A 19059-nucleotide genomic window follows, 5' to 3' on the forward strand; every position below is an offset into this window, starting at 1 on the left:
TCTAAAATGTAATTAGCAAATTAAATTAACTGCCAGATAAGGATTCCATATTATTTTAACCATGCAAAATGTACAAATGGTTCATGGTTCGCAGAGCAACAAGAATTGCACCCACAAATTTTGATCTTGCTACCTTTGCATAAATGTACATACACACACACATATATATATGTGTATATACTATATATATATGTTATATATTACCTGTGGTGATGAATGATGGATGAGAAAATGATTATAGTTGTGACTGGAGGTGGTACACAGCATGGGCGACAAAATGTCAATCTGTTCACTGTGAGGGATTAAATTATATCCTATTGAGCCTCTGTATCGACAAAGCCAAAAGTGGTAACTGGCAACGAAATATGCACTTTGTGTAGAGACAGTTTAAAAAAAATGAAAACTGTACCAATAAAATTCTAACCAGAATCTATGAAAATTTTATTGAGAAATCTGATATTTAAGATAGCTGATTAATTCATTATACACGTGTTTAAAACACAAGCTCTCAAATCCCACGATCATGCGGTTGTATACACAATGGGACAATCTAGTTAGTACACTTTAATCTGTACTCCATCTGTTCATATAGGAAATAAAAAGAGAGTATTGATCAGCCAAGACGCCGACTGGAAACACAAAACCTTGTTAAAAAAGGAAGTTATCTGCACATTTCCCAACACTCTAACCTCGATATTAATCAGTAAGTGACTTCCATGTGGGGCAAGTGGAATTGCATGGGTGAAACCAGGGAATCAACCAAGCCTGTCGGAATCTGCAATCTTTATTCAATTGAAACGATTAGCTTTGGCTTCCTACAAGCCACACAGTGAGTATGATTTGCGCCCACAACATGTGACCTTTAAAACAGAAATGGAAATTGGAAGTGTGCAGGATGAATGCTGGAAATACAACAAGGGCAGAACACTTAATGACATCTCACTGGGCATGCATCTAGAACATAGAACAGTACAGCACAGAACAGGCCCTTCGGCCCTCGATGTTGTGCCAAGCAATGATCACCCTACTCAAACCCACGTATCCAGTCTATACCCGTAACCCAACAACCCCCCCCCCCTTACTTTTTAGGACACTACGGGCAATTTAGCATGGCCAATCCACCTAACCCACCTATCTTTGGACTGTGGGAGGAAACCGGAGCACCTGGAGAAAACCCACGCACACACGGGGAGGACGTGCAGACTCTGCACAGACAGTGACCCAGCCGGGAATCGAACCTGGGACCCTGGAGCTGTGAAGCATTTATGCTAACCACCATGCTATCGTGCTGCATCTCACTAGTAATAGGAAGAAACCTGCAGTGCTCACCAAGAAAGTATGGTTATTGGTTCCCAAAGAGGTGACCATCAGCAGCAGGGTGGCTAAGTCATGGATAGAAGAAAAAAATTGATTTATTAAAATACCCAGGACGGGAAAAGTGAATGCATTTGCTCATTTGCTCAAGCCTGTGCTTTAAGCCCCTTCACTCCACAACTCTGCCTTACTAAACCTGCCCCACAACATCACTCCTTCCCCACATTTAATGTTCGGCAAAAAACAGCTTTTATTTTCCAAGTACTGCATCAACTCCCTATTTATTGACCCAACATTCACACTCAACCCACTCCTTATGCAAAGTGATGCACAACCTGACCAAGGGAGAGAACTCTAGGTGAACCACCTCAAATACACCAGTTCATACGTACACAGGAGACTGTTGTATATTTTATATGTCAGATGTGCAGAGATGGCACTCCAGCTTATACGTATGTAACAGGAATTTACACACAGTGTTTTAAAATGTTTCCTCCATGCTTACACTTTTTTGCTTCCAATAACTTCTCCAATTTATTTTTTTTTGTGTTGACATTCAGTCTTAACCAATCAAGCACAATTGACCTGTAAACCAGCAACAGGAAACAGACTTGCTTAATTAAACAGCTGAACACTACAGTATGCCTGGAAATAAGTGACACTATTGTGTCCCTCTCAATTGGAAATGGTCAGACTTGGAACTCACAAATAGATGGTGACAGAACTACCATCTGACAAATACTGATTTAATTCCATCAATGACCGACCTATGAGAAGACAGGGAATGATGATTATCAAGATTGTGACTTTGCTGCAACTAAATAACATCCCTTTCTTCTATTACAGGGTTTTTACACATTCAACAAGTGTCACAGGACATCCACGAGGAGAATTCCTCAGAGGACCTCAGTAATTCTGAGGGTGCATCATCACTGGAGGTACAGCTATGCACCAATGGAGACAGTTAGTTGATTTTTCACACTTCACAAATGAACACAAGCTGGCAGTGTGGCACAGTTGGCTGGGACAGATGTGAACAGCTCGTGACAGAAGAGGTTGCGGGGGTGTTGGGCACAATCCTATTTAAGCATTGCTCAACTGGAGACAGATACGGAACTGCAGGGGCTATCGTTGAGTTGCAAAATGCTAGAGAGCATCAACAACTTTTCCATGCACTGACAGAAGTGCCACACACACTCTGCATAATATTGGGGAGGACAGAGGAATCCAAAATTGGATTGGACCGGTAGTGTAGGGAATTGTGAAGATGGGTGCATGGAAAGGTTGGAACCTCCATGGAGATTTAGGCACTGCTCCCAAATGAGTCCATGCAGGCCTGCAATGCAGCAGATCAAATTAAGGACTCCAGCTTGTCTGGTGTCTTAAATAGGACGGCAGATAGCTTATCCATGGCCATTGACTTCCCATCAAGCTGGTCTGCAGTAGGTAAGCTGGGTCTACGTGGACTGCGTTTGATGCAGTTGAGAGAGAGACAGGCTTCCAACACTTGAAAAAATACAACACGATTTTATTGAACAACTAACTATAATACATGCTTAACTGTGGGTTGACACTATGCTGACTTGACTGGAGACCTGAGGCTAACCAGACCAGACTATCTTACTACCACATGGTGTTTGTTCTAGTTGCTGCTCACGAGCTCCGACTGTCTCAGAGGCTGGATCCCCGAGAGAGCGGAAAAACTAGTGCCCTCTGGCTTTATAGTGGCCATGTCCTGTCTGGTGATTGGCTGCTGTGTTCTGTGTGTTCACTGGTCATCCTGTGTGTCAATCACTGCCTGTCTGCTCACCATCATATACCTGGATGTATATTATGACATGCAGCATAGTGGTAGGAGTGATGTGACTCTCGCCCAAGAGAGAGATAACCCTCTCCTGGAGTAGGTACTCCATTCAAATTGCATTCCCCCACCCCCTGCCCACCCCAGCCAGCACACAAAAGTTTCCTCTTCTCATGATAGCTGAATATGTCTCTACACAGGTACAGGTGGGACTCTTTGTGGCTCCAAAAATCTACAAGGCAAAAGCTCGTCAAGAGTCAAGGCAGTAATCTGAGTAACATGCTCTACCCCTGCTGAAGTAATCTGAGCAATCTGTCTCTGTGCAGCCACATTGGATGCATCACAGAGAAACAGCAGGAATTGTAAATTGGAGACATTTTAATTCAATAAGGATATGCACATGGGTGTTCGAATAAAGGAGGCTGGATTCACCGACTGCCAACGCTGAAATCGTGTTTGGCAATCGGCCAGATAATCCATTTTTACGCCAAAATCAGGGCCGGCGCTATTTTTCGGATGCTCCACCCCCTCAAAAACAGCGTACTTGAGGAGTACTTGATGTAACCTGAGGCCCTGCCTGATGCTCCGTCCCCGATGGGCCGACTTCCTGACGGCATCGGTCGTGTATCTCAATTTTCGGGGATCTCGCGTGGCGGCTGTGGACTGTGTCCAGCGCCACCAGTCGGTTGGAGCTGTTCGGCTGGCAAGGGGGGGGGGGCATCAATAGCGGCTGGGGGGACTGATGGGGAGGTGGTCTAGGGATGGCGTGGGGGGTTACAAGGAGCACCATCTGGGAGGCCGGGTCCACGCGCAGCCAGCGCCATGTTGTACGGCGCGGCCGCCACAGGCCGCTGCCTTGCACATGCACTCCCACAGACCCGGCCATTCTGTGTAGGTATCTGCAGGGGTCTTTACATGGCGTGGATGTTTGTCCCCCACCAGGCGGAGCAACAGTGCGGGGGCGGCATCAACTTTTTGGTCGTAAGACCAGATGCTTCCTCTGGACATCGCTGCAAAATCGGAGAACCAGCTCTCGTTATTTTAGGCTTCTTGTTATACCACAATAAATTGAATGATTGACACCAATTTTATGTCTTGTCCATTATTCTGTCTTGAAGGCCAACTCACAATTTTGCTGGTTTCATGATGAATACAAAACTTGGTTGGTCACATGCCTAATGACTGGATGAATTGTTGAAGGAACTGTGTGGTAGGATGTTGGTGCTGCTGGTGGGTGTGGACTTCAGATTTCAGTTGTTACATTTCACAAGAGGTGCACCTTTGTGATATTAGGGTACCCCTGGAGTCGCAGATAGCAATAAAAGTGGCTGATGTTGTAACGGATGAACATCTTTCTCCTCCTTTGTGCTCTCCTCACCCAACAATGAGCAATGGGATCAATCGATCTCATCCACCGGACTCCTTTGGACTGCTTTTTTGTGCTGATCTCATGTTGTCACTGTCACGAGTAGCAAAGTAAGAAGTCTTACAACACCAGGTTAAAGTCCAACACGAGCATTCGGAGCGCAGCTCCTTCTTCAGGTGACTTCCTCGGTTTCCTCAGACTTCCTCAGTTCCTCACCTAAGGAAGGAGCAGTGCTCTGAAAGCTCGTGTTTGAAACAAACCTTTTGGACTTTAACCTGGTGTTGTAAGACTTCTTACTGTGCTCACCCCAGTCCAACACCGGCATCTCCACATCACGAGTAGCAAAGGTTTTACATTTGTAGTCAGACACACCCAGTCTAGGTTGCCTTCTATCCAGTCATAGAATCCCTATAGTGCTGGTGGCCATTCAGCCTATCAAGTCTGCACCAACTCTCTGAAAGAGCACTTCACCTAGATGTACTCCCCCACCCCATCTCATCTCATTCCCTTAACCTGACCTACACATCCCTGGACACTAAAGGGTAATTTAGCATGACTAATCCACCTAACATGCACATCTTTGGACTGTTGGAGGAAACCGGAGCAACCGGAGGAAACCCATGCAGACAAGGGGAGAATGTACAAACTTCAAAGAGACAGTTGTCCAAGGCTGAAATTGAACTCAAGTCCCTGGGTGCTGTGAGGCAGCAATGCTAACCACTGTGCCACTGAATTTGAAATCCTCAAAAAAGTTGCGAAAAACTGTATCCATACAAGCACTCTCTGCCAAGTTTTTGTCAGAGGGAATGGAGACAACAACTGCAAGAAGTGAGGTTTTATTCAGATGGGGCAATGACAAGTGTAAATAAACCACTTGATCTCCACTCAAAATTATCTCCAGTTCCCAGGTCAGTTTCCAAAGTCTTGAGAAACCCATGCTGCTGAACTAAAACTTGAAACCAAGTTAAAAACAACTTAAAAATACTTTGTTAACATCTCACAAGGACACGGCTTTCTCTAAGAAGTACCCACTCAATCATTCATTGTATGAAAGTCTTTAAACTAAATAGTGAGGAGGGAGGTTTCCTGTGAGGGGATATTTGCAAAGTTAAAAAGAAAGGACAATGCAATAGTAAAGGGTTGTGCTAACCAGAGTGGGAACAGGAAGGGACAAAGCCAACAACTTTAAGAATGCACCAACAAGTATTGTCAAAGCAGGGAAACATTAAACTAACAGAGGGGGAAATAGGTTCAGGCAAAGAGATTTAGAAATCCAAAGATAAAAAGCGAGGTAATGGAAACATACATTGATGTGGGTCAAGACAGATTGAGTGCAACAGGAAGGGACAGAGTTTAACAGTAATAGTGCATCAGAGAGTAAGATCCATGCATAGAAGTAGTGAAAAATGTAACATTTAAGTCACTTTATCTGAATGCCGAAGGATCTGCAATACGACAATCTTGACAAATAGAGGTGAATGGTTTCTAAAAATATGATAAAAATAGATTGTAAAAGCTTTTACAAATATATGAAAAGGGAGAGAGTAACGAAGGAATGAAAAATGGTTCCTTAGAAATCAAAGAGAAAAGAAATTACCATGGTAAATGAGGGAACGATGGACACATTGGTTGAGATGTTCAACCCCCATTTTTGATGGGTGGGGAAACCGATGGGGGTAGGAAATTCAAATTCAACAGTAGTCTGCAAATGGCTTTTGCGCTGGTGGCATTTCTTGTTCTTGTCCCCTCCCCTTGCCAATGATGTAATGGGGATCATGCCATGAAAGGTTAGTCACCACATTTCCATTAAATATTAGCAGGCGTCCCCCCAACCTTAGGAATTGCCCCACCCTGCCAATATGACATTGGGGGTGCTTTAATGGAAAAGTTTCTAAGTGTGGTAGTGAGTGGGAACAGCCGTGAACTTGCCGCCGCTCTACCCAGCGAGGCCATCACAGCTATCAAACATTAATTGGTCCGTTTAACGGGATTCACACCACAAATGATGGCTGATTTGATGAGACCGCACTCGCTTGCTCCCTGCGAATAGGGAGCAGCAGTTAAATCGATCCCACAGAGCAAACTTCACAAAACTCGCAGCCATGCCACCGAGGAGATTTGAAATGAAATGAAAATCGCTTATTGTCACAAGTAGGCTTCAAATCAAGTTACTGTGAAAAGCCCCTAGTCACCACATTCCGGCGCCTGTTCGGGGAGGCTGGTACGGGAATTGAACTGTGCTGCTGGCCTGCCTTGGTCTGCTTTAAAAGCCAGCGATTTAGCCCTGGCTTTGCCCATGATTCGGGCTGCCGACCTAGCCAGATTGTTGGATGCGGTTGAGTGCACATGGGATGCCCTGATGCCCCTCAGAGGGTCAGCCACAGGGCAGCTAGAGTCACCTGGGAGGAAGTGGCAGTGGCTGTCAGCTCCAGAACCCTCACCAGGAGGGCCAGCAGCCAATGACTAAGAATATCAACAACCTCCAGCAGGCCACATGGGTGGGTTGGCACCAGCCCCCTGGCAGGAGAAGTTGGCCCACAACAGACAGGAGGGGGCCCAGACAGGCGGTGGGGTGCCAGCATCAGAGTCTTCATCACTTATGAGGAATGGATCCAGGAAGTAATGGGGGTGGCCGAGTACAGAATGGTCACTGACGTGGTAGGCGAGGGAGGAAATTCCGGCCTCTTAGCTGAGATATTTAAATTATCGACAACCACAGGGGAGGTGCCTGAAGATTGGAGGGTTGCAAATGTTGTGCCATTGTTGAAGAAGGGCTGTAGGGATAAGCCCAGGAACTACCGGCCGATGAGTCTTACTTCTGCAGTGGATAAGTTGTGAGAATGTATTCTGAGGGACAGGATCTACAGGCATTTGGACAAGCAAGGGTTAATTCGGGAAAGTCAGCATAGCTTTGTCAGGGGAAAATTTTGTCCCACAAATTTGATTGCATTTCTTGAAAGGGTTACCAAGAAGGCAGATGACGGCAGTGCGGTCGACTTTGTCTGTGCGGACTTTAGCAATGGCTTTGACAAGGTACCACATGGTAGGTTGTTGCAAAAGGTTAAATCTCACGGAATCCAGGGCAAGGTAGCTAATTGGATACAAAATTGGCTTGACGACCAAAGCCAAAGGGTGGTTGTGGAGGGTTCTTTTTCAAACTGGAGTGCCTCAGGCATCGGTGCTGGATCCACTGTTATTTGTGATATACATAAATGATTTGGATGAGAATGTAGGAGGCATGCTTAGTAAGTTTGCAGATGACATCAAGATTGGTGGCATAATGGATAGTGAAGAAGGTTATTTAAGATTGCAGCAGGATCTTGACCAATTGCGCCAGTGGGCCGATGAGTGGCAAATGGAGTTTTATTTGGATAAATGTGAGGTGATTCATTTTGGTAGATCAAATCAGGGCAGGGCCTACTCAGTTAATGGTAGGGAGTTGGGGAGAGTTACAGAACAAAGAGATCTAGGAATACAGGTTCATAGCTCCTTGAAGGTGGAGTTGCAAGTGGACAGGGTGGTGAAAAAGGTATTCAGCATGCCAGGTTTTATTGGTCAGAATATTGAATACAGGAATTGGGACATCTTGTTGAAGTTGGACAAGACATTGGAAAGACAACACATGGAATACTGTGTTCAGTTCTGGTCACTATTATTGGAAGGACATTGCTGAACTAGAAAGAGTGCAGAAGAGATTTACGTGGACGCCATCAGGACTTGATGGTCTGAGGTATAAGGAGAGACTGGATAGTCTGGGACTTTGTTCCCTGGAGTGTAGGTATGATCTTATAGAGGTGTATAAAATAATGAGGAGCATCGATCAGGTAGATAGAGTCTAGAACTAGGCAGCATAGATTTAAGGTGAGAGGAGAGGGATACAAAAAAGCCCAGAAGGGAGATTTCTTCACACAGAGGATGGTGAGCATCTGGAACAGGCTGCCAGAGGCAGTGGTAGAGGCAGGTACAATGGGTGCGATTCTCAGCCCCCCACGCCGGGTGGGAGAATAGCGGGAGGGCCTCCCGACATTTTTCACGCGCTCCCGCTATTCTCCCCCTCCCCCACGCCACGAATCACCGCTCGCCGTTTTTTACGGCGAGTGGCGATTCACCAAGGCCGATGGGCCGAGCGACCGGGCCTTCACGCCCGTTTCAACACAGCAGCAAACACACCTGCTCGCTGCCGTCATAAAACGGGCGCCAGATGCCCGTTTGGGGCATCTGGGGGCCCGATTGGCACGGCAGTACCACGGCTCTGCCAAGGGGGGCATAGGCCCGCGATCGGTGCCCACCGATCGTCGGCCCAGTGTCCGAAACGGATGCACTCTTTTCCCTCCGCCGCCCCGCAAGATCAAGCCGCCACGTCTTGCGGGGTGGCTGAGGGAAAAGACTCCAACTGCGCATGAGCGGGTTGGCGTTGTCCAACCTGCGCATGCGCGGCCGACGTCATCGGCCGTGTCAGCCGGTGTGACGCTTGCCGTGACGCACGGGGCCGCACTCCTAGCCCCGCCCGGGGGGGAGAATCGGACCCGGAAGTGGGCGTGAAGGCTGCCGTGGGTCACGGCCTGTCCCACGGCAGCCTTTACGGTTCTCCGCATTTGCGGAGAATCTCGCCCCAGGTTTTCCTTTAAAAAGCAGTTAGGCAGTTACATAGGCAGGGTGGGTATAGAGGGATATGGGCCAACTGCAGACAAGTGGCACTAGCTTTGTGATAGAAACTGGACGGCATGGACCAGCTGGGCCGATGGGCCTGTTTCCATGCTGTAAACATCTATGATTCTATGAAGTTGAGGTTGGCATATGATGCAGAGGTGAGGAACCATCAACTGCCATCCAGAATACCTGTCACTCGTGAGTTGTTAATCTATAGAACATACAGTGCAGAAGGAGGACATTCGGCCCATCGAGTCTGTACCGACACACTTATGCCCTCACTTCCACCCTATCCCCGTAACCCAGGAACCCCTCCTAACCTTTTTTGGTCACCAAGGGCAATTTATCATGGCCAATCCACCTGACCCCCACGACTTTGGACTGTTGGAGGAAACCAGAGCACCTGGAGGAAACCCACGCAGACACGGGGAGAACTTGCAGACTCCGCACAGACAGTGACCCAGCGGGGAATCAAACCTGGGACCCTGGTGCTGTGAAACCAACAGTGCTAATCACATGCTACCATGCTGCCCACATACAGAATGATCCATCCCTCCTACTGACCATATATCCGTTAACCTACAGAATCTCCATCCAACAGTGCCGGCTCATCAGAGGTAGTTCCACTTCCTGCCTCCCAAGAGAACACTTCGGAGGGGCCCTCTAAGGAAACCAACATGTTCACAGCACAGCTGTCATCCCCATTCTGCACCAGCACAGAGACACACACCTCGGTGAGTGACAGTAGTGGTCAGGCGTCTGGAGCACATTTTCATGAGCACCACAGCTGCTGATGCACATCAGGCAGAGGCAGGAACGCCCAGGCGAAACAGCAGTTGGAGGTCTGCTGGATCCCAGGAACCAGGTTGGGCACTGTCTGATGCTAAGACTCTGGACAAGGTTCAGCCTGAGCTGATGCAGTCGATAGGATGAAGCTGTGAGATTCAGAGGGGGGATATCAGTGACATTCCAGCAAGTCCACAGCCGATTATAGGAGTCCCAGAAGCTACGGGCGCAGGAGATAGCGCCGGCAATGGGTGGCACCAAGGTCAACACTGCTAGGGTGCCAACCGCAGTGGTAAGACTGGTGCAGAACATCAGCAACATGAGTGAAGGTGTCCAAGGCATGGGACAGTCAGTGACGCCCATGTCTGAGGGCCTCGGTAGCATGTCCGACTATCTGGGGGACGTGCCCTGGTCCCAGGTGGACCTTTCTGCATCTACACAGCATGTCCCAGCCTCTGTGGTGAACATTGCCGAGGCAATCCAGAGCATGTCCCAGTCGCTGGAGACTTGTCCCAGTCCCAGGTGGGCCTTAATAAGGGACTGTGGAGCATGTCCCAGTCGCAGGTGGGCCGGGGTGCACCAGAGCATGTACCAAGGAACATCGCCGTGGGCGTTGGCACCATACTGCAGACATGGAATATAGACCATACAGTGCAGAAAGAGGCCATTCAGCCTATCGAATCTGCACCAACCCACTTAAGCCCTCACTTCTACGCTATCCCCATAATCCAACAACCCCCCCTAACCTTTTTTGGTCACTAAGGGCAATTTATCATGGCCCATCCACCTAACCTGCACGTCTTTGGACTGTGGGAGGAAACTGGAGCACCCGGAGGAAATCCACGCAGACACGGGGAGAACGTGCAGACTCCGCACAGACATTGACAGGGGGGGATCGAATCTGGGACCCTGGCACTGTGAAGCCATAGTGCGACCCACTTGTGCTACCGTGCTGCCCCGGTATTGGGGAGACATTGGGGAGCTGTCAGGGCTGGCAAAGCCAGATGACGCAGGGAAAGCTGTGGGTCAAAGCAGCTGCCCCTCCATTCTGAAGTGACCACTATGTGTATTTACTGGGAGGAGGGGCTGCTGGGTGCCATCCCAGAGACACCGTATGGAATGGCAACAGTTGCCTGCAGCTCCCCTCAGTTACTCGCACCCCGCTCCCCCACCCACCGACAATGGCACATCTCAGAGTCAGCCACTGGAACAAGCAAGGCATGTGCTGCCAGCAAGTGGGCCGTGCCCCTCAGGCTCCTGGGCCCCCAGAGGATGCCCGCCAGGGGCATCAACGGCCCCGGGATGTGGTAAGCAGTTGGCTGCTTCTATCTATGAGGATAAACCTATACGCAGCGGTAGAACACGGAAGGCTAAGCAGATCAAGGATCTCTAAGAGTGGGGAAGGAGGGTAGGGGGTGAGGGGGGAAAGGATGGAGGAGGACAGGTTTGGAGGGGTAGGGAATGGGGGGGTGGCACCATCAGGGGCTAGAGGAAGTTGGAGATACATATGTACAGCATTAAAATACGTTGCACCCAAGAAATATGACATCACTGGCACTTGCGCAATGCGGACCGACCCCCAGTCCCTTGCCCCAGCTCCCCGGGCATGGCGATCCCTCCTCCCCACCGCCCTCGGCGCTCCAGGCATACGGTAGGCAGGTGATGAGTATGAGTGTGCACTCAGCAGATTGGGGAGCGCCAGCAATCAGCCCCCACCTTCACCGGTGTGGTGATTTTCCTGTGAATAGTATTGTACATAGTTAACAATGTGACTTCCAACCAGCTGATGGTGTCAGACATTGGTTACATGATGTGAGACACTCGGACATTGGTAGTAAGGAGTACAACATGCAGTCGCACATAAGGGTAGTTCCAAGAGAGTTCCCGGAACTCACATAGTATAGCATTCTGTTTGTTACCTTTCCACATGTTCATCAATAAATCGTCATTCTAGTTAAGCAACCCAATATTCTGTGAAAGGTATTGCAATGGCAAGGTCATAGAACACAACATAGTACCAGGAGTGCAGTACATTTAAAGGTAACAGCAGAAGAGACGAAGCGAAGTAGGCCGTAGAACGAAAACGAAAAGATTCTTCCACAGACCTGGTGAACTACGGCCACTGGCGACTCAACGCAACAAACAACGGTGAAGTTTGAGATGGAAGGTTTAAGTGCACCCCACCAGTTTCAAGTATCAGGTAACGTATACAAAATTTGACGCATTTTCAAACAGCAGTTTAAACTCTATGGGCGCAATTCTCCGCACTCACGACGGTGCGGAGAATAGCGTGGCTCGTAAAATTTTACGGCCACGCTCGTCCGACGCCCTCCCGCTATTCTCCCCCCCCCCCCACGCCCGACTCCCGATACGAATCGCTGCCGCCGTTTTTTTACGGCCAGCAGCGATTCTCAGCTGTCCGATGGGCCGAGTTTCCAGCCCTTTACGACTGTTTTTACGAACGGCAAACACACCTGGTCTGGCCTTTCGTAAAAACGGCCGTAAAGTCCCGATTTTTAAAACCATGGCACCGATTGGCACGGCAGTACCACGGCCGTGCCAAGGGTGCCATGGGCCTGCGATCGGTGGGCACCGATCGCGGGTAGCGGGTCCGATGCCCGCGCACTCTTTGTCCCTCCGCCGCCCCGCTTTATCACTTTGCGGGGCGGCTGAGGGGCATCCCGGCCCGCTCATGCGCGGGTTTCGCGCAAGCGCGGGTTTCGCGCAAATGCGCGATGACGTCATCCGCGCATGCGCGGGTTGGAGTCGTCCAATCCGCGCATGCGCGGCTGACGTCATATGACGCGTCAGCCGGCGCAAACTCTGGCAAGCGGGCTTAACGAATTTCGTTAAGCCCGCGATGCCGGAGTTTACGGCGGTGGCATGCTAGCCCCGACCGGGGACCAGAATCGGTTCCCGGTCGGGGAGGGGGGGGCTGGCGTCAAACCCGCCCGGATTTGATGCCAGCCTTACGATTTCTCCCCCTCTGGGAGAATCGCGCCGTATGTTTCAGCCCTTGGCCAGCAGGCACAGCCTGGTGAGGCGCATTGCGTTGCTGCTCACGGTAGCAGGTCCTCAAGCAATGAAAATCTACAATATCTTTGTTTTTGATAGTGAAGAGGAAGGCAAGAGCTACAATGACGTGATAAAGAACTTCAATTGGCATTGCTCTCCGAAAAATAATGAAATATTTGGAAGATACAATTTTCATACGCATACCCAGAAAACAGGCGAATCTTTTGACAGCTTTGTAACCGGCTTAAGGCTGAAGGCCCAGTTCTGCAATTTCTGTAATCTAAGGTCATTGATGATCCCCGACCAAATAGTGTTTGGGATATCGAATGATCCAAAGATGTGCAGGTTGGGTGGATTGGCCATGAAAAATTGTCCAAAATTCTATGATTAACCTAGGACAAAAGTTCGGCGCAACATCGTGGGCCGAAGGGCCTGTTCTATGCTGTATTTCTCTATCTATCTATAAACTTTGGGAAGATTGTTACGGGAAGAAGATCTGAATTTGGAAAACGCGATTAAGATTAGCCCAGCAAGTGATCTGGCTGCACAGCAAATCAGTTTTTGCTGCAAAAGGCTGTGGAGGCCAAATCACTGACTGTCTTTGAGACAGATATAAATTATCAGCCATGATTTAATGGCAGAGCAGACTCGATGGGCCGAGTGGCCTAATTTTGCTCCTATATCTTATGGTCTTATGGTCTAACATGGAAGAAGACACCAGTGCCATTATCGTTTGAGGGGCATGGCTCAGTCAGTGACGGCCATGGCTGAGGGCCTCACTAGCAAGCCCGACTGTCTTGGGGGCGTGTCCCGGTCCCAGGTGTACCTTTCTGCGGTGCTACACAGCATGTCCCAGACTGTAACACAGGTCAATAAGAAATGTGGTCTCATTGCAGACGGCCATTTGAAGCGGCTGACCGGAGCCGCCATCTTATGCCAGGAATGTGGCAATTGACATGGCCCACAGCAATGTCCAGCATATGGAAAAGTATGCTCCAGGTGTGGCCATACAAATCACTTTGCAAAACAATGGGCACGATTCTCCGCCCCCCACGACGGGTCGGAGAATAGCGGGAGGACCTTCCCGACATTTTTCCCGACCTCCCGCTATTCTCCCCCCCCCCCCCCATGGCCGCCCCACAACACGAATCGCTGCTCGCTGTTTTTTTACGGCGAGCAGCGATTCTCCCCTATCCGATGGGCCGATTTCCCAGGCCTTTACGGCCGTTTTCACGAACTCCAACACACCTGCTCTCACAGTTCGTGAAAACGGCCGTAAAGCGCCGTTCTCGAGAACCATGGCACCGATTGGCACGGCCGCACCACGGCCATGCCAAGGGTGGCATGGGCCCGCGATCGGTGCCCACCGATCACGGGCGGCGGGTCCAAACCCCGCGTACTCTTTGTTCCTCCGCCGCCCTGCTGGATCAGTCCGCGGGGCGGCTGAGGGGCATAACGGCCCACGCATGCGCGGGTTTCATGCATATGCGTGATGACATCATCCGCGCATGCGCGGGTTGGAGCCGTCCAATCCGCGCATGCGCGGCTGACGTCATCGTGCGCGTCAGCCGCCATTACCCTTGGCGCGCGGGCTTAGCGAAGTTCCCTGAGCCTGCAATGCCGAGGTTCACGGGGCCCCGCTGCTAGCCCCGACCTGGGAGCAGAATCAGGTCCCGGGCGGGGGCGCGGAGGCTGCCGTGAAACACAACCAGTTTCACGGCAGCCTTCATGACTCTCCGCATTTGCGGAGAATCGCACCCAATGTTTTTCATGTCCTACAGTGAACCAAACAGTGTCAGTCAATGCAACCAATTAGATGCCCCTTGAAGAATTATTTTTCGATGATCTGATTTCAACCAAGGACACGGTGAGCACAAATATAAAAGAAGAAGTCTTGATGACCAGTTGGAATAACAGTGATGATCCAACTGATACCGTCAAAAACAGGTGGACAAATCCAGTAATGCTGAATGACACACTGATAAGATGCACGCTCGATACGGGGACAAGGGCAACCTTCCTCCGCGCAACTTGCACGGGCTGCGGGTCTAACCGAAAGTCGTACATCCACCAAGAATGCTGATAGACGGCAGTGGGAATGAGATTGAGATGCTGGGGGAATGTGAACTCGAAGCATGGGTACACAACAGAAATCACATCGTACCATTTTCCATTGTGGACATGAAATGTGAGTCCATTGTAGGGGTGGATGCATGTGAGGACCTGAACCTAGTTGAGCAGCTGTATGTCCGAGTCAGCAAAGTGACAGAAGATTGCTCCGTCTCGCAACTTGATATGGTGGCACAATTATCCGATGAGACATGAGCAATCGTGAAAGTGGAGGAAGATCAACCAGAGACAGAGATGAAGGATCCAAAGGACACCAGAGTTCTGGTTAGCGGTCTTCGAAAATGAGGATATACTCGGTGCCATGGTACAGGAGCATGATGAGCCCATCCTGAAGCATCTACAAGATGTTACTGTAAGTTTCTCAGATCCGGGACGGCCAATGAGTTTCATTCTGGAGGTCAAGTTTGAATCGAATGAGTACTTCCAGATGGAATCGCGGTGTGATGGGTCAAGCTTTTTCGTATTTACAATCAAGGGGTGCACGAGCTGCCACATCAACTGGAGACAGGAAAAATGTCACATTGAAAACCATTAAAATGGAGCAGTTGCATAATGGTCGGCCTACTCGTAAAGCAGCTATGCAAACTGTATTAAATGACTCTTTTTTCAACTTCACTCCTCCTGAGGTTCCAGAGTATCGAGTGTTGGATGGAAGCTGTGCAGCAAGACTTACTGCTGATTTGCAAATAGATCAATTCCTGTATGAACAAATAATTCTGCTATAATTCATGTTGTACTTCACGAAAGACAATGATGATGAGTAGGATGATGCAGACTACGATGATGATCATTACGACAATTATATTTATGAAGACCATGAATACAATGAAGATGGTAAAGGCTTGGACGGTAAGCCAGATGAGGACGACTGTGAACCGGTAGTCAGGTTGCTTCGCGGGAGTGATGGTAAACTAGATGAGGAATCCTGTGAAGCGCTACTCCGGTGGTTTGGCAAGAATGATGAGGTGATCATCAAGGGACGCCCAGTCTGTGCAGGACATCGAAAAGTGTGAAAGCTCTGAGATGGTGTATGCAGAGACTGAAAGTGAGATTGCAGTAGCAGACACTTTGGATGAAAACAACTCAGTTACGAACAAACTAATAATGGAAGATATAATACCAATTCTGGAGAAACTGGCTCCAGAGGCATACTGTGAATCATTGCAGGCCTATGAAATGGTTCTGATAGTGGACTCCCCAATACTCGACACCATTCCACCAAATGATGAGTTAGAGGAGCAGATGGCTATTTCTGTATTCAGCTCCACAACGACAGATGATACTTATACCATGTTACCAGACGTGGCTGCATCTGTATGCAGTTCCACAACGACGGATGATACGTATATCATACTACAAACTGAGGATGAGCCATTACTTGGTTCTTCAGGAAATGATGACCAATGCATTGTTATGAGTGACGAGGATTCATCACTTGGGGCTCAAACACATGATTGAGGAACAGCACCCAACGTTGGGAATGAGGATCCAACCCAGACACCAGATTGTGAGGATCTACAGCCAGCTACTGAAGGAACAGACATGACCATGACGGTACAGACCCGCAGAAGTGTGCCAACATGAGAAGTCTCAGCAGACGATCTACAAACAACCGCTCCCATGGTGCAGGCCAGCAGAAAGATGGGTGCTACCAAGGCCAAGTGGGAAAAGAGCAGTCACAAAATCGCTCTCAAAACAAAAAATAGGAAGAAAAGGAGAGTGGGGAGGGCGGTTACCATGAGCAGCACCGATGACACCAAAGAAGAAGATATCGACAATATGGCCGGCAGGCCAGAGAGTACATGACAATGCAGCAGCAAAAAGCATCACATAAAGACACAAAAGAAGCTGGTGATGCAGCAGCTGATGACGCAAGCATGGCCAGCAAGGATGCCGGCCTTCATGATGCATCGTGACGTTGGAAAGCTGACAAGAGCCCAGAAGATAAGCAGGGTGATAATGTCAGAGATGCACAATTAGCTCAGCACAAGGGACACATTCAGCAGACAAATCATGTTAATTGAAGCACAGTTGAATCTGTATATACATGTCGTATGTGTTGAGACGAGAATATGAATGATGTTTCTTCACATAAATGTTAACATCTCCAAAGGAAGGGGGATGTAGTGATATGCCTGTGAATAGTAGTTTACTTATTTAGCAATGTGACCTCCAACCAGCTGGTGGTGTCAGACCTTGGCCTCGTGACATGAGACACTTGGCAGTTGGTACTAAGGCATACAACAGGACAGTCAGGCATTAGGGTATCTTCTGGAGAGTTCATAGAACTCACATAGTAACTTTGTCTCAAAAGCATTCTCTGTGTTATCTTTCCACATGTTCATCAACAAATCATCTTTCTAGTTAAGCATCTCAATGTTCTGTGAAAGTCATTGCAACGGCAAGGTCACAGAACACAACAACCCATTTACAGTGCCAACATAGTCCCGTCACACCAGGGTGATGTTACACAGATCCTGGGACAGTGGAACAGGGTGGTGGTGGTGGTGGGACGTGATGACGGACAAAGCCACTCCCTATATGTGTGGAAGTGGATTTCATTTATTGTCTTGTTTTAACCTTACTGTCTGTATGTAATATTAAGGGTCTGAAATATATCTGTGATCCTCAAGTAAAAAGATGTTAAAGGGTTGAGGGAATGGAAGGAGAACAGAACTCTATCTGTTAGTGCAGAGACAGCAAAGATGAGTGTGTAAAACCTTGTCAACTGAGACAATGGACATTGGAATGTGAAAGAGCTGACTCAGGAGCACGAGAGGGAAGGAGATAAGGAAGTTGGACCTGATGGACGGATAGGATAAGAAAACCGTTAGCAGCAGCAGTATTAGCTAATGATTATGTCATAGTCACCACCCTCTACCTCGAGGATAATAATTCCATATAAGTACATGTTCTGGATCCTTGCCAAATCTTTGGTGTATCTAGGAATTTAAGGGGACCACCTCTAAGGTGTGATTGTATAAAGAGACAGTCCATACTTTGGGACTTTGGCACTTCTCGAAGGTGGTTCCCCGACTACTTAGAGATTTGTCCCGGCCGTGAATAAACGAATATTCGTTACCAACGTGTTCGAGTGTTTTACTTCTGGACTGACGGATGGCTATGTGAAAGCGCAATTCACATATGAAGCACTTGAGTATGAGGGCCTCCCTGGCCCTCACCGTTGCTGCCTGTCCTCCATCCTCCAGCTGGTCCTATGGGTCCTCCCCGGACTCATCTTCCAGCTTTTCCTAGTCTGGCACTTCCTCATCCTCTTCCTCCTCGTAGGTGGCTTCATGTTCTTCCCCCTCGACAAAAGGTCCTGACAAATGGGAACCTGGTGAAGAGAACCCGCAGGTTCCAACCAGGAAGAACAACCCAGGAGGGTGACGGTCATGACCGCCTCATTGAAAAGGAAGCCCCAATCTGTCAGGATCTGTTGCTAATTTCATGGGTCCTGCCCCTTAATTTTTTTGTTTCAAAGTGCTAGAAAATTTGCCAGGAAAATTGTGCAAGGCAGCTGGCTGGCTGTTGTTGCCCCTCCCCACCCCTCTCTCTCATTTCTGGCTTGAGCCAATTCTTTGAAAAGAAATTAGAAAATTCTGCCTATTGAACAAATAATTTGGGTAAAATGCTCCCAAGCCCCTGCCAATGGGTCCAAAGACGGGGAAAGTATTTGGGTCGGGGATGTATCTGCAGGTGGACCTTTAAGGTCAGGTGTACTCGAGGAGGTCCATCCTCCAGCCTCAGGATGTTCTAGGAGATCGACCTTCATTCTGAGGAGGCCCAGATTCTGCTCTCAAGAGTTCTCCCAGAGAGCTAACCTCATCTTCAGGAGGTCCGCCTCTTTCTTTTAAGTGTGGGTAAATGATGTTGGTGCTTTTTAAAATGTGGCTACCCAGATACAATGGCGGGCTATGCACCATCCAGGCCTGTCTGCTACTGAATACAACATGGAACACCCTGGTGCATAATTAATTCGGTTGGGGCCGGAAGA

General features: G+C 48.8%; 1 protein-coding gene across 3 annotated transcripts in view; it reads right to left on the bottom strand.

Moving 5' to 3' along the window:
- pcdh15b (protocadherin-related 15b) overlaps positions 1-19059 on the bottom strand; it is a 1980039-nt gene that overhangs the window by 1175492 nt on the left and 785488 nt on the right. Inside the window, exon 1 of one of the 3 annotated variants that reach the window (XM_038773419.1) lies at positions 205-255. The exons of the other annotated variants lie outside the window; for them this stretch is intronic. The gene's annotated coding sequence lies outside the window, so the exon portion shown is untranslated. Of the gene's footprint in view, positions 1-204; positions 256-19059 lie in introns of those variants that run through there. 3 annotated transcript variants of the gene reach the window in all.

The sequence above is a fragment of the Scyliorhinus canicula genome, chromosome 16 (genome assembly GCF_902713615.1).
Source record: "Scyliorhinus canicula chromosome 16, sScyCan1.1, whole genome shotgun sequence".
Classification (NCBI taxonomy): domain Eukaryota; kingdom Metazoa; phylum Chordata; class Chondrichthyes; order Carcharhiniformes; family Scyliorhinidae; genus Scyliorhinus; species Scyliorhinus canicula.